The sequence below is a fragment of the Procambarus clarkii genome, chromosome 55 (assembly GCF_040958095.1).
Source record: "Procambarus clarkii isolate CNS0578487 chromosome 55, FALCON_Pclarkii_2.0, whole genome shotgun sequence".
Lineage (NCBI taxonomy): Eukaryota > Metazoa > Arthropoda > Malacostraca > Decapoda > Cambaridae > Procambarus > Procambarus clarkii.
In genome coordinates this window covers 784,528-797,013 of record NC_091204.1, presented here as the reverse complement: position 1 = coordinate 797,013, position 12,486 = coordinate 784,528, and positions in this window count along the sequence as shown.

Here is a 12,486-nt window from a genome sequence, read left to right as displayed (position 1 = left end):
CTTGCTCTGCCTCTATCCTCTTCTGTGCTTGCTCTGCCTCTAGCCTCTTCTGAGCTTGCTCTGCATCTAGCCTCTTCTGAGCTTGCTCTGCCTCTATCCTCTTCATTGCTAATTCTACCTCTAGCCTCTTCTGAGCTTGCTCTGCCTCAAACTGCAACTTCTTTAGTTCCAATTCTGCCTGCCACTGCATCTGAGTCTCTACCTTTCCTGTAGTTACAACATTTGCACCACTGGTGGACGGGGACTGCTCTAATATTTCCTATGGGAGAATTTGCTCATCTACCCAGTGTATCATTATTTCTCTTAGCAGATCCGTCTTCACCATTCCCATGTGCAATAATAGTCCATAGTGCTTGCCAACAGCCACTAGGATAGACCTTTTTGCCGCTTTAAAACCCTCAACAATAGGATTTTTGACAATTTGTTGTGCTACCAAATCCATTTTTAGTGTGCTAAGCTACAGCAGACTCCAACACAAATTTATAATTCTGCACCACCTTTCTCTTTTTAGGCTGAGAATTTGTTTTGAAAACTGATAAGGACAGTGCTTAGTTCACTTGACTGCCCTGTCAACTGGTAAATTTTTTGCACTCGAGAACACGCACAAAAATTTCTTAAAACACTTTTCATAAAGATTAATAAAATGGACATAAATAAGTAATAAAGTACATATTCATATTATACCAATATTAAAAATATTCTAAATTTCTACACAAGTTAAAGTATAAAAAATAAGCTACACAATTATTATATCAGGTTACACCTACAGGCTATCCACTTTTATTAGGCTTTCGATCAGGCTGCTCAATTTGTGAGGCGCTCTCGGACAGGCTACCCAATTGTATCACGTGGTCTGGTCTTACTGATGTTATCAGCAGTGATACGTTTTTGTTGTCATAGAGAGCTAGTGAGAATTTGGTGGTGGTGGTCCTTACAATGATGTCAAGGGAGTATGAGGAGTAAGGGAAACAGCCTAGTACACAAGTCACAAATGTATACGTACAAGTCACACAGGATTACATTTAACAAGGCGTTTTCCTCACAACATAAGATCACTATGTATTATAAACTCAAGTGGCTCTGACCACCCCACGGCTCGCCGTCCCATTCCTGGTGTCATGCACCCAGCCACAAACCGCTATCATCCAGCTGTGTCATCCAACGACACATATTTTTGCCTCTAGGAAACCTGGACTCTTATAAAACCTCTCCAACTTCTGTAATATTACTCTACCCAATCTTGCAACCCTGGATATAGAGAAGGATAGGCTTATCTGACTGAACGGCCGGAGAAAACCCCTCAAATAGCAGGAACGGTCGGCAGCGATACACCTCCCAGGGTTGCCAGATTCAAATTGCTAAAAGTAGCGAATTTGTAATAAGAGTAGCCCAATTTTTTGTTTAGTGACTGATACGGGTTTCAAAGTTATCTATTATGATATATAGAGTACATTAAACGATTTTAATTGTTTTATTAACATTATCTCTGCATATATATATTTAACCAATATGATAATAGGATAACTTACCAATATTTACTGTTTGAAGCTTAATGGGTGTGAAGTCCTTCCACGTCTTTACAGTTGAAGATTACCAAGATCTTGATCTGCATCCACAACCTCGTTCTTGTATATTGCAGACTCATATTTAAGCATTGACATGAGTGGTTCAAATGATGAGCAACAAGTTACATTTTCTTCAAGATATGTTTTGATTCTCAGGACAAAAAGCTCAAGTCAAAAGCTCAAGTCCCATTCCCATTCAAGATTTCTCAGTTTAGTTTTCACAGACGTTACTCTCGAAAATATCCGTTCAACCAGGGCATTACTGATTGGCAAGCTGTATATTTTGAACACAAACTCAGCGAGGTCAATCAGTATGGGATCGCCAGCAGTGTTCTTGACAGTTATTGTCTTGGTCTAAAATGACGATTCAGATGTCGGAATTTGTCCCTTACAAATGTTGGACTAGTCAATGGTTAACAGTAGGCGCCACTGACTTTCAATTTCACTAAGCTTAGATTGGTCAGCTAATACTAACGGAAGTTCCGAAAATGGTGGCCGTGTGTGGCCAAGGCATATGATAGGTAACAGATTTTTCACCTTTTTTTTATAGTTTCAGCATTACTTAGAATACGAGAAAGAAGCTATTTGCAAGCTTTCACTAAAAAATTATCGCATCTTTCTTGAACATTTTGAAACTTTTCCTGGGTTGTAAAATTGTTTTGTCTGTTAGTGGCCAGAAGTGTTGAATATTCGTAACCAAAGTCAACTTTCTCCAGGCGCAGATACATAGAATTGTAGTACAAATTAACATGAAGCTTTGCATGATGAGGACGAAAGATTCTTCTGAGTATTCCAGGAGTGAAGTTTTCTAAGACAGTGTGAAGGCTATTCTGATCTGCTTCATCTTTTGATAAAGTAAATTCATCCTTTCAAAATAATTTAGGATTGGTTTGAGACATGTGAAATATAGCTTATTGGAGGGATCAGCGTACATTAAAAATAGTTGCCTTGCAACATATTTATCACAAGAGGAAAAAGCTATTTGGCAATGAGTTGTTAGAGAACCCCACTGATCAAACGGCCGCTTTACACTACCGCTCCTTGCCAACCATCGTCTTCCTGACAAAGGTTTTAACTGTAAGGGATCTTTCCCATCATTTATCAATCTGTAAATTTCTAGATAACTTTCTCTCCTTAATGAAGATCTGTGGAACCAGCTGTAGCTTTTGGGATGAAGTATTATTAACAATTAAGGTTGGGATATCTCTGGCCCCTGGGGAGGATTACCTTGCCTTGCGGTTACTTTTTCTATCAAAGGTTCCTAGGATCAACGTCCCCAATGGCCGGTCTCTGACCAGGGCTCTCCTGCGGTAAGAAATTGAAATTGAGATAAGTTTATTGAGATAAAATACACACAAAGGGATGAGGTAGCTCAAGCTATTCTCACCCCGTTCAGTACAACGTGTTAATACATACATAGACACACATCACAAACAATAAACATATTACCAAACATTCTGAGAGATAAACATATACATTTCCTCCTTCACAAGTAGTATGTTATCAGACGTACACACAAATACTTTTATGACCTAGGTATACTGTATAGACAATTTGCAAGAGACATGCAGATAATTCAACAAAATATTACAGTCTTGGTGCAAAATTCTTATATCTCTCAAGAATATCATCAACCTTTCCGTTGTGACACATCCAGGCTATTTGTTCAGGAACAGTCCTTATCTCAGTGTTTCTATATACATTAATCAACGGACAATCAAGAACATAATGGGCAAGGGTGTGAGACCTTAACATACCACATAGTTTACACCTCGTGTCATTATCATGAACACCTATCCCATATTCCCAGTAATATTTGTACCCAAGCCTGAGCCGCATGTACACAGAGTCATTCCAAGCATTTCTCCTTTTACTATAAGTGAAATGGGTGTTTTGACTCACATACATGTAGTGTTGCATGGTTTGACTTCTCTCATACATTATCTCTCTCCTCTCCACTCCTGCCTGTGCCTGAATATTTCTGATTTTGCTTCTTATTTGTCTCATTGTGAATTCACTTTCAATGTCAACTTGTGGTTTTGATGTGGCACGTTTGGCCAAGTCATCCGCCACCTCGTTGAGCACTATTCCAACATGAGATGGAATCCACATGAATTTCACGCTATGACCTTTCAGCTGTATCTCAGTTATTCTTCTCTTACAATCCTCAACTATAGACATGAAGACTGGGTTTCGACTGTTTAAGGACTCCAGTGCTCCTCGGCTATCGACAAATACAAAAACATTTTTGTCGTCTTGATGTACTTCCTCCAAACACGCCAGAATGGCCTCCAGTTCAGCTTGTGTGGATGATATTTAATTACTAAGCCGGAGTTCAATTATCCTGTCCAAAGTCCCAAACTCCGTATATTCTCTTATTAGGACACCACACCCTGCCCTGCCATCCTCCGCCACCGACCCGTCGCAATATACATGTAAACTGTTGCCTCTTGGTAACCGAGATATCATGCTTCCATACAAACACCGTAATAGTCCCGGTTCATGATGAATCTTTTTCACCTTGAGGGGTACAATTTCAACGTCTATTTTCTGTACTTTCCAGGGAGCAGACCTATTACACTGTCGAGAGGGTTTACAGCAGTCAAGTACATCGTATTCCCTGAGGTCATGAGCTAATCCCCTCGTGTAGCATGTCTCCCTCAGTTTCCTGGAAGTGTGTACGTCACTCAAGCAGGTCTGAACGCTCTCAAACAGCTTATCCCCTCCCTTTCTCCGCATGAAACGAATAGATACTCTAGTGTTAATGTCACGGACTCTATCATACACACTCTGTAAATTTAATTCCATTCTCATTATTTCAATCATTGCATTTCTTTGACATCGAAGAATAATCCTCATAGCCTCGTTGTGTATTAGATCTATTTTTTGAGGAAAGTGGTCTAGTCAATCAGGCTGTTGCACTCGGCTGTGATTTGTACAGACTATATTATTAAAGCATAAATAATCATCATTGAGTTAATTAATATTAATAGCCCAAAGTAGCCCAACTTGCGTTTAAACTAGCCCAAAAAGTCGCAAGTAGCGAAATTAAAAATTTGGGAGCGTAGGGCTCTCAAAAGTAGCACAATTCGCTACTTGTAGCCCAATCTGGCATATAAATATATATATATATATATATATATATATATATATATATATATATATATATATATATATATATATATATATATATATATATATATATATATATATATATGCGAACAAGCCTGAATGGTCCCCAGGACTATATGCGAATGAAAACTCACACCCCAGAAGTGACTCGAACCCATACTCCCAGAAGCAACACAACTGGTAACTACAGGGCGCCTTAATCCGCTTGACCATCACGGCCGTCAAAAGGAAGTGATAGCCGAGGCTATTTGAGCCACTTCCCCGACGGCAACTCGGATGGTAATCTTGGGCATAGCATTTCACCAAATCACCTCATTCTTTGGGGCACACGTGAGGAACACAAATGCGAACAAGCCTGAATGGTCCCCAGGACTATATGCGAATGAAAACTCACACCCCAGAAGTGACTCGAACCCATACTCCCAGAAGCAACACAACTGGTAACTACAGGGCGCCTTAATCCGCTTGACCATCACGGCCGTCAAAAGGAAGTGATAGCCGAGGCTATTTGAGCCACTTCCCCGACGGCAACTCGGATGGTAATCTTGGGCATAGCATTTCACCAAATCACCTCATTCCAAATCACCTCATTTCACCAAATCACCTTGACCATCACGGCCGTGATGGTCAAGCGGATTAAGGCGCCCTGTAGTTACCAGTTGTGTTGCTTCTGGGAGTATGGGTTCGAGTCACTTCTGGGGTGTGAGTTTTCATTCGCATATAGTCCTGGGGACCATTCAGGCTTGTTCGCATTTGTGTTCCTCACGTGTGCCCCAAAGAATGAGGTGATTTGGTGAAATGCTATGCCCAAGATTACCATCCGAGTTGCCGTCGGGGAAGTGGCTCAAATAGCCTCGGCTATCACTTCCTTTTGACGGCCGTGATGGTCAAGCGGATTAAGGCGCCCTGTAGTTACCAGTTGTGTTGCTTCTGGGAGTATGGGTTCGAGTCACTTCTGGGGTGTGAGTTTTCATTCGCATATAGTCCTGGGGACCATTCAGGCTTGTTCGCATTTGTGTTCCTCACGTGTGCCCCAAAGAATGAGGTGATTTGGTGAAATGCTATGCCCAAGATTACCATCCGAGTTGCCGTCGGGGAAGTGGCTCAAATAGCCTCGGCTATCACTTCCTTTTGACGTCCGTGATGGTCAAGCGGATTAAGGCGCCCTGTAGTTACCAGTTGTGTTGCTTCTGGGAGTATGGGTTCGAGTCACTTCTGGGGTGTGAGTTTTCATTCGCATATAGTCCTGGGGACCATTCAGGCTTGTTCGCATTTGTGTTCCTCACGTGTGCCCCAAAGAATGAGGTGATTTGGTGAAATGCTATGCCCAAGATTACCATCCGAGTTGCCGTCGGGGAAGTGGCTCAAATAGCCTCGGCTATCACTTCCTTTTGACGGCCGTGATGGTCAAGCGGATTAAGGCGCCCTGTAGTTACCAGTTGTGTTGCTTCTGGGAGTATGGGTTCGAGTCACTTCTGGGGTGTGAGTTTTCATTCATATATATATATATGACAATGTCAGACCACGGAGGAAAAATGAAACAGGAAATTTCCTTAAGTACTTTCGTATATTAAATACATCTTCAGAAGGTCTTCTGAAGGTCAGAAGGTCTTCGGTTCGACCTTCTGAAGATGTATTTAATATACGAAAGTACTTAAGGAAATTTCCTGTTTCATTTTTCCTCCGTGGTCTGACATTGTCACATTCTTAATCACGTGTTTATTTTCGTGATATACACACACACATATATATATATATATATATATATATATATATATATATATATATATATATATATATATATATATATATATATATATATATATATAACTGAAAACTCACACCCCAGAAGTGACTCGAACCCATACTCCCAGAAGCATCGCAACTGGTATGTACAAGACGCCTTAATCCACTTGACCATCACGACCGGACATAATGAGGTGATAGCCGAGGCTATTTGAACCACCCCACCGCCGGCACTCGGATAGTAATCTTGGGCATAGCATTTTACCAAATCACCTCATTCTTTGGGGCACACGTGAGGAACACAAATGCGAACAAGCCTGAATGGTCCCCAGGACAATATGCAACTGAAAACTCACACCCCAGAAGTGACTCGAACCCATACTCCCAGAAGCAACGCAACTGGTATGTACAAGACGCCTTAATCCACTTGACCATCACGACCGGACATAATGAGGTGATAGCCGAGGCTATTTGAACCACCCCACCGCCGGCACTCGGATAGTAATCATGGGCATAGCATTTTACCAAATCACCTCATTCTTTGGGGCACACGTGAGGAACACAAATGCGAACAAGCCTGAATGGTCCCCAGGACAATATGCAACTGAAAACTCACACCCCAGATGTGACTCGAACCCATACTCCCAGAAGCAACGCAACTGGTATGTACAAGACGCCTTAATCCACTTGACCATCACGACCGGACATAATGAGGTGATAGCCGAGGCTATTTGAACCACCCCATCGCCGGCACTCGGATAGTAATCTTGGGCATAGCATTTTACCAAATCACCTCATTCTTTGGGGCACACGTGAGGAACACAAATGCGAACAAGCCTGAATGGTCCCCAGGACAATATGCAACTGAAAACTCACACCCCAGATGTGACTCGAACCCATACTCCCAGAAGCAACGCAACTGGTATGTACAAGACGCCTTAATCCACTTGACCATCACGACCGGACATAATGAGGTGATAGCCGAGGCTATTTGAACCACCCCACCGCCGGCACTCGGATAGTAATCTTGGGCATAGCATTTTACCAAATCACCTCATTCTTTGGGGCAGATTACTATCCGAGTGCCGGCGGTGGGGTGGTTCAAATAGCTTAGGCTATCACCTCATTATGTCTGGTCGTGATGGTCAAGTGGATTAAGGCGTCTTGTACATACCAGTTGCGTTGCTTCCGGGAGTATGGGTTCGAGTCACTTCTGGGGTGTGAGTTTTCAGTTGCATATTGTCCTGGGGACCATTCATTCTTGTTCGCATTTGTGTTCCTCACGTGTGCCCCAAAGAATGAGGTGATTTGGTAAAATGCTATGCCCAAGATTACTATCCGAGTGCCGGCGGTGGGGTGGTTCAAATAGCTTAGGCTATCACCTCATTATGTCCGGTCGTGATGGTCAAGTGGATTAAGGCGTCTTGTACATACCAGTTGCGTTGCTTCTGGGAGTATGGGTTTGAGTCACTTCTGGGGTGTGAGTTTTCAGTTGCATATTGTCCTGGGGACCATTCAGGCTTGTTCGCATTTGTGTTCCTCACGTGTGCCCCAAAGAATGAGGTGATTTGGTAAAATGCTATGCCCAAGATTACTATCCGAGTGCCGGCGGTGGGGTGGTTCAAATAGCTTAGGCTATCACCTCATTATGTCCGGTCGTGATGGTCAAGTGGATTAAGGCGTCTTGTACATACCAGTTGCGTTGCTTCTGGGAGTATGGGTTCGAGTCACTTCTGGGGTGTGAGTTTTCAGTTATATATATATATATATATATATATATATATATATATATATATATATATATATATATATATATATATATATATATATATATATATATTGTGACGATAATCTCCTTCAAGAGATTGAGCCTGCTCTTCCCTCCATAATTACGTCGTCGAAATTATATAAAATGACTATGGAAGACATGTCCAACAACTGACAACAACACCAGCAAGGCTTGCCAGGGTGAGCAAAACGTATGCAGCCAGCCACCTGTTCGGACTCAAACCACCAAACTACATGTTGATCGCTGCCGGCTCCGCTGATTGGTCGCCGGTCTGGCTGCACCTGCACTCGCCCCCGCCATACTACTTGATGTCTGGGGTCGCCACGACCTCAGAATATTCGGTGCTCTCGTTGTCACCACTCCTCCCGGCTAGACGCTAGCGTGTACTGAGAGAAGTGGTGGCTTAAAGCCAATATTCCAACACCTCCCATTTACTTTTGTATTGCACTTCTTGTTATTTTGCCTTAACGTAACTTTTCATTGTGTCATTTAATTATTCTTATTATTTTGATTGATTGATTTTATTATAAGTATTTGTTTGTCCATTTTTTCATGTTTTGATTTATTTAACGTAATTAAAATTTCATTGTTAAAAGTTTACTTGTGTTTTGTGTGTCTTCTCCTTACCTTACCACAGACGAAGTTCCAGTTTTTTCTATTTTTTTTTATAACTATGTGACGAGGCCATACCCCTAGCCTTAAACAGCCGAACACCAACGCGTTACCGTCACAAGTTATATGGGGGCCTGTCCTAGGAGCTTCACTCAGGTACTGGTGCCAAGTGGTAATTTATGGTAAGCGTATTTAACTTTGTTAACGTAGCTTTACTATTTTTCATTCAATTTCATTTTTATAAGGTGCGGTGTATTGTGCATTACGAGAGTAACATATAGTGAAGGTGAGACAACTTTGGATTACGTGGTGACTGTAGGCCTCAGTCATACTCTTAATTGGTCATCTCTCCCTCCTTGTTATTACTGGTGTTTACCATCTATGTCCCTTGAATATTTCTCATTCTGACAGATCATCATATTGGTACCCTGGTACTGTGGTCTGCCCCGGGTCAAGAGTACCCAATCTTCTGCAATCTGACTGTAGGAGGACAAAGAGGGCCATAGTTCCTCTAGCTCGAACTTTAGTTGCTGAATTGGGACCTCAGCAGCAGTTCTCGTCACCAGTTGACACCTCGCACCCCTACACGTCAGTCAGAGATGATGATACATACAACGGTAGGGAATTAGCTTATTTTTTCAGAGCACAAAAGTTCGCTAATTCTGTAAGTATCATATTAAATTCAGTGGGAAAAACTTGCTTTATGTCCTATAGAGACTTGGCAAGGTATGCCTACATCCTTGGACTACCAATTTTACTTTTGAAGCATTTAACTGTTTCATTTGTTTTCGAAACTTTGTTTCATTTGTTAGTAGGATTTTCTTGCCCTTATCCTCTTACATGAGTACCGGGTACAAGATTTCCTGCGCCCTTGATTTAATTTAATCATTTAACATCTTTTACTTAACTTTAATTGTTAAAGATCTCACAGGATAGGTACCAGTGGCCACGTTGTCCTGTTTCTGACATTCACTATTGAATATTCGTGTACCTTTATTTGCTAATTTCACCATGTTTCGTCTCCAAACTTTCCGTGCAAATCCAGCAGGTGAAATAGGGACTTTAAGTCGTGCCAAGAGGACTGAATTACAAACTCTTGCACATGAGTATCAACTAGAAGTTCCCTACCAAGCCAACAAAAATGACCTACACAACCTGTTGCTGGATTACTATTTAGAGCAAGGTAAGATAGACTCTGAAACTCATGAAACTTACTATATTGCAGATAAACCTGACTTGGCAACGCTGAAACTCAAACTAGAACTGGCAAAGATTGAAGAACGAACAGCTGCCATACGGAGGGAAGAACAAGAACGCGAAGCTGCTTTGAGGAGAGAAGAACATGAACGTGGACTCGCCCTCCAGGAACGTGAGGTTGCACTACTCCAGGAGCGGGAACGAGTACAGCTTGAAACCAAACGACGCGAGTTGGAGATGCAACGCGAACATGACAAGCAACAAGCGACTCTGGCTCTAGAGTGTCGTCAACGTGAAATCGCCTTGGAAACTTCCCACTTCACTCAACGCCAACAAGCTACTGCCAATCTTCCCGTCAGTTTTAATATATCACATGCAAGTAAGTTAATGCCATCCTTTGTAGAAGCAGAAGTTGATGTGTTTTTCACCACCTTTGAAACCCTTGCTAATCAACTCAGTTGGCCTGTCGACCAATGGGCCACACTTCTCAGAGTCCATCTTACAGGTAGAGCTGCAGTCACACTCAGTACTTTGGCGTCTGAGAATGACTACTACACTCTGAAACAAGCAGTGTTAGACGCCTACCTACTTTCCACCGAAAGTTATAGAAGGAAATTCCGTGACCACCTGAAGGCAAGTACCACTACCTTCCTCGAGTTTGCTAACACGAAACGGAGGTATTTCATGAAATGGCTGGAAGCAGCACATGTCTCTACTTTTACAGAACTCGTCAACCTGATGCTTGTTGAAGAATTCTTGAGACGTGTGCCACCTCCTGTCCGCCTCTACTTAGCAGATAAAGAAGAAACCGACTACCTGAAGTGTGCTAAGTCGGCTGACACTTACAGCCTTATCCACCGGCTGACACCTGAACCATCCTCCAGTAAGAAGTCGTGGTACAGTTACGAGAAGGTGAGCCCCGATCAAGCTGGTTCACAACTGTACTGCAAGTATTGTAGACTCTATGGACATACCATAGACAAGTGTGGTAAGTCTCAATACAAGGGAACCACTGACCAACAAAGACCCAAACCAACTCCTCCTAAGTCCGGTAAGCCTGTGATGAATGTTGGTGTTGATGTTAATGATCTTTCTCTTTTCAGTAACCACCTGTATACTGGAACTGTCTCTGCCAACGGTTCAAATCCGGAGGGACGTTTCAAATTGAAGATCTTGAGGGACACAGCGGCTCTACAATCGATCATCTTGAAGTCGGCTGTGCCCAACATCGTCTACACCGGGGAAACAGTCTTCATCACTGACCTCACTGCTACCACTCCATACCCTCTCGCCAGAGTCCACCTGGATTGTCCCTACGTGAACGGGGAAGTCCAAGTCGCCGTCAGGGAAAAGCCTTTTCCCATGCCTGGAGTGCAACTTCTCCTAGGCAACGACTTGGCAGAAGACCTGCAACCGACCAACCTGATCGTCATGGACAAAACCCAGGTGTGTAACTCTGTGCCCATAAACCCTATTCTAGAGTATGTTCCAGCAGAGGTTCAAGAGAGTGATGAAGTTTCTCCTCCGGTTCTCGTGACCACCCGTGCACAAGCCGCACGTCCACAGCCAGCTGACTCTACTGCTACCGCTGTCCCTCAAGACCCTCAGAAACTACCCCCGCATCTGACCAAGTTGGAGTTCCGTAAGTTGCAGAGGGAAGATCTTACTTTAACACCATTGTTTTTCCAGGCTGAGACTCAACCCGACAGTATTCCTGGGTTCTTCCTAGAGAACGACTTGCTCTACCGCAGATATAGACCCAGTAAACTGAAGGAGGACGATTGGGCCAACATCGAACAACTTGTGATTCCCACCAGCCTGCGGCCCACTATTCTACATCTGGCCCACGGAGCATTCTCCCACTACGGCTTCAACAAGACTTACCATGGGATTCGTCAAGACTACTACTGGCCAGGTATGGTAAATAACGTCAAACAGTACGTAAAACAGTGTCATACATGTCAGATGGCAGGCAAACCGAACGTCTCCATTCCCAGAGCACCACTGATTCCCATACAGGTGCCTGCGGAACCTTTCCACAGACTCATAATAGACTGTGTTGGTCCTTTACCTCGGACCAGTTCAGGTAACGCCTACATCCTAACCATCCTGTGTCCTACCACCAGATTTCCCATAGCAGTTCCAGTGAAGAACATCACGGCTGCTACGGTTATCAAACATCTATTGAAGATCTTTACTCAATACGGATTTCCCAGGGAGATTCAAAGTGACTGTGGCACCAACTTCACCAGTGATCTCTTCAAAAGGACACTGGAGGAGTTCAACATCAAACAGGTATTGTCCAGCCCCTATCATCCTGCTTCACAGGGTTCTCTTGAACGTAGTCATCAGACCATCAAAGCACTCTTGAAAAAGTTTTGTAGTGAAACCTCGAAGGATTGGGATAAGCAGATTGACCTTATAATGTGTATTTTCAGAAGTCTC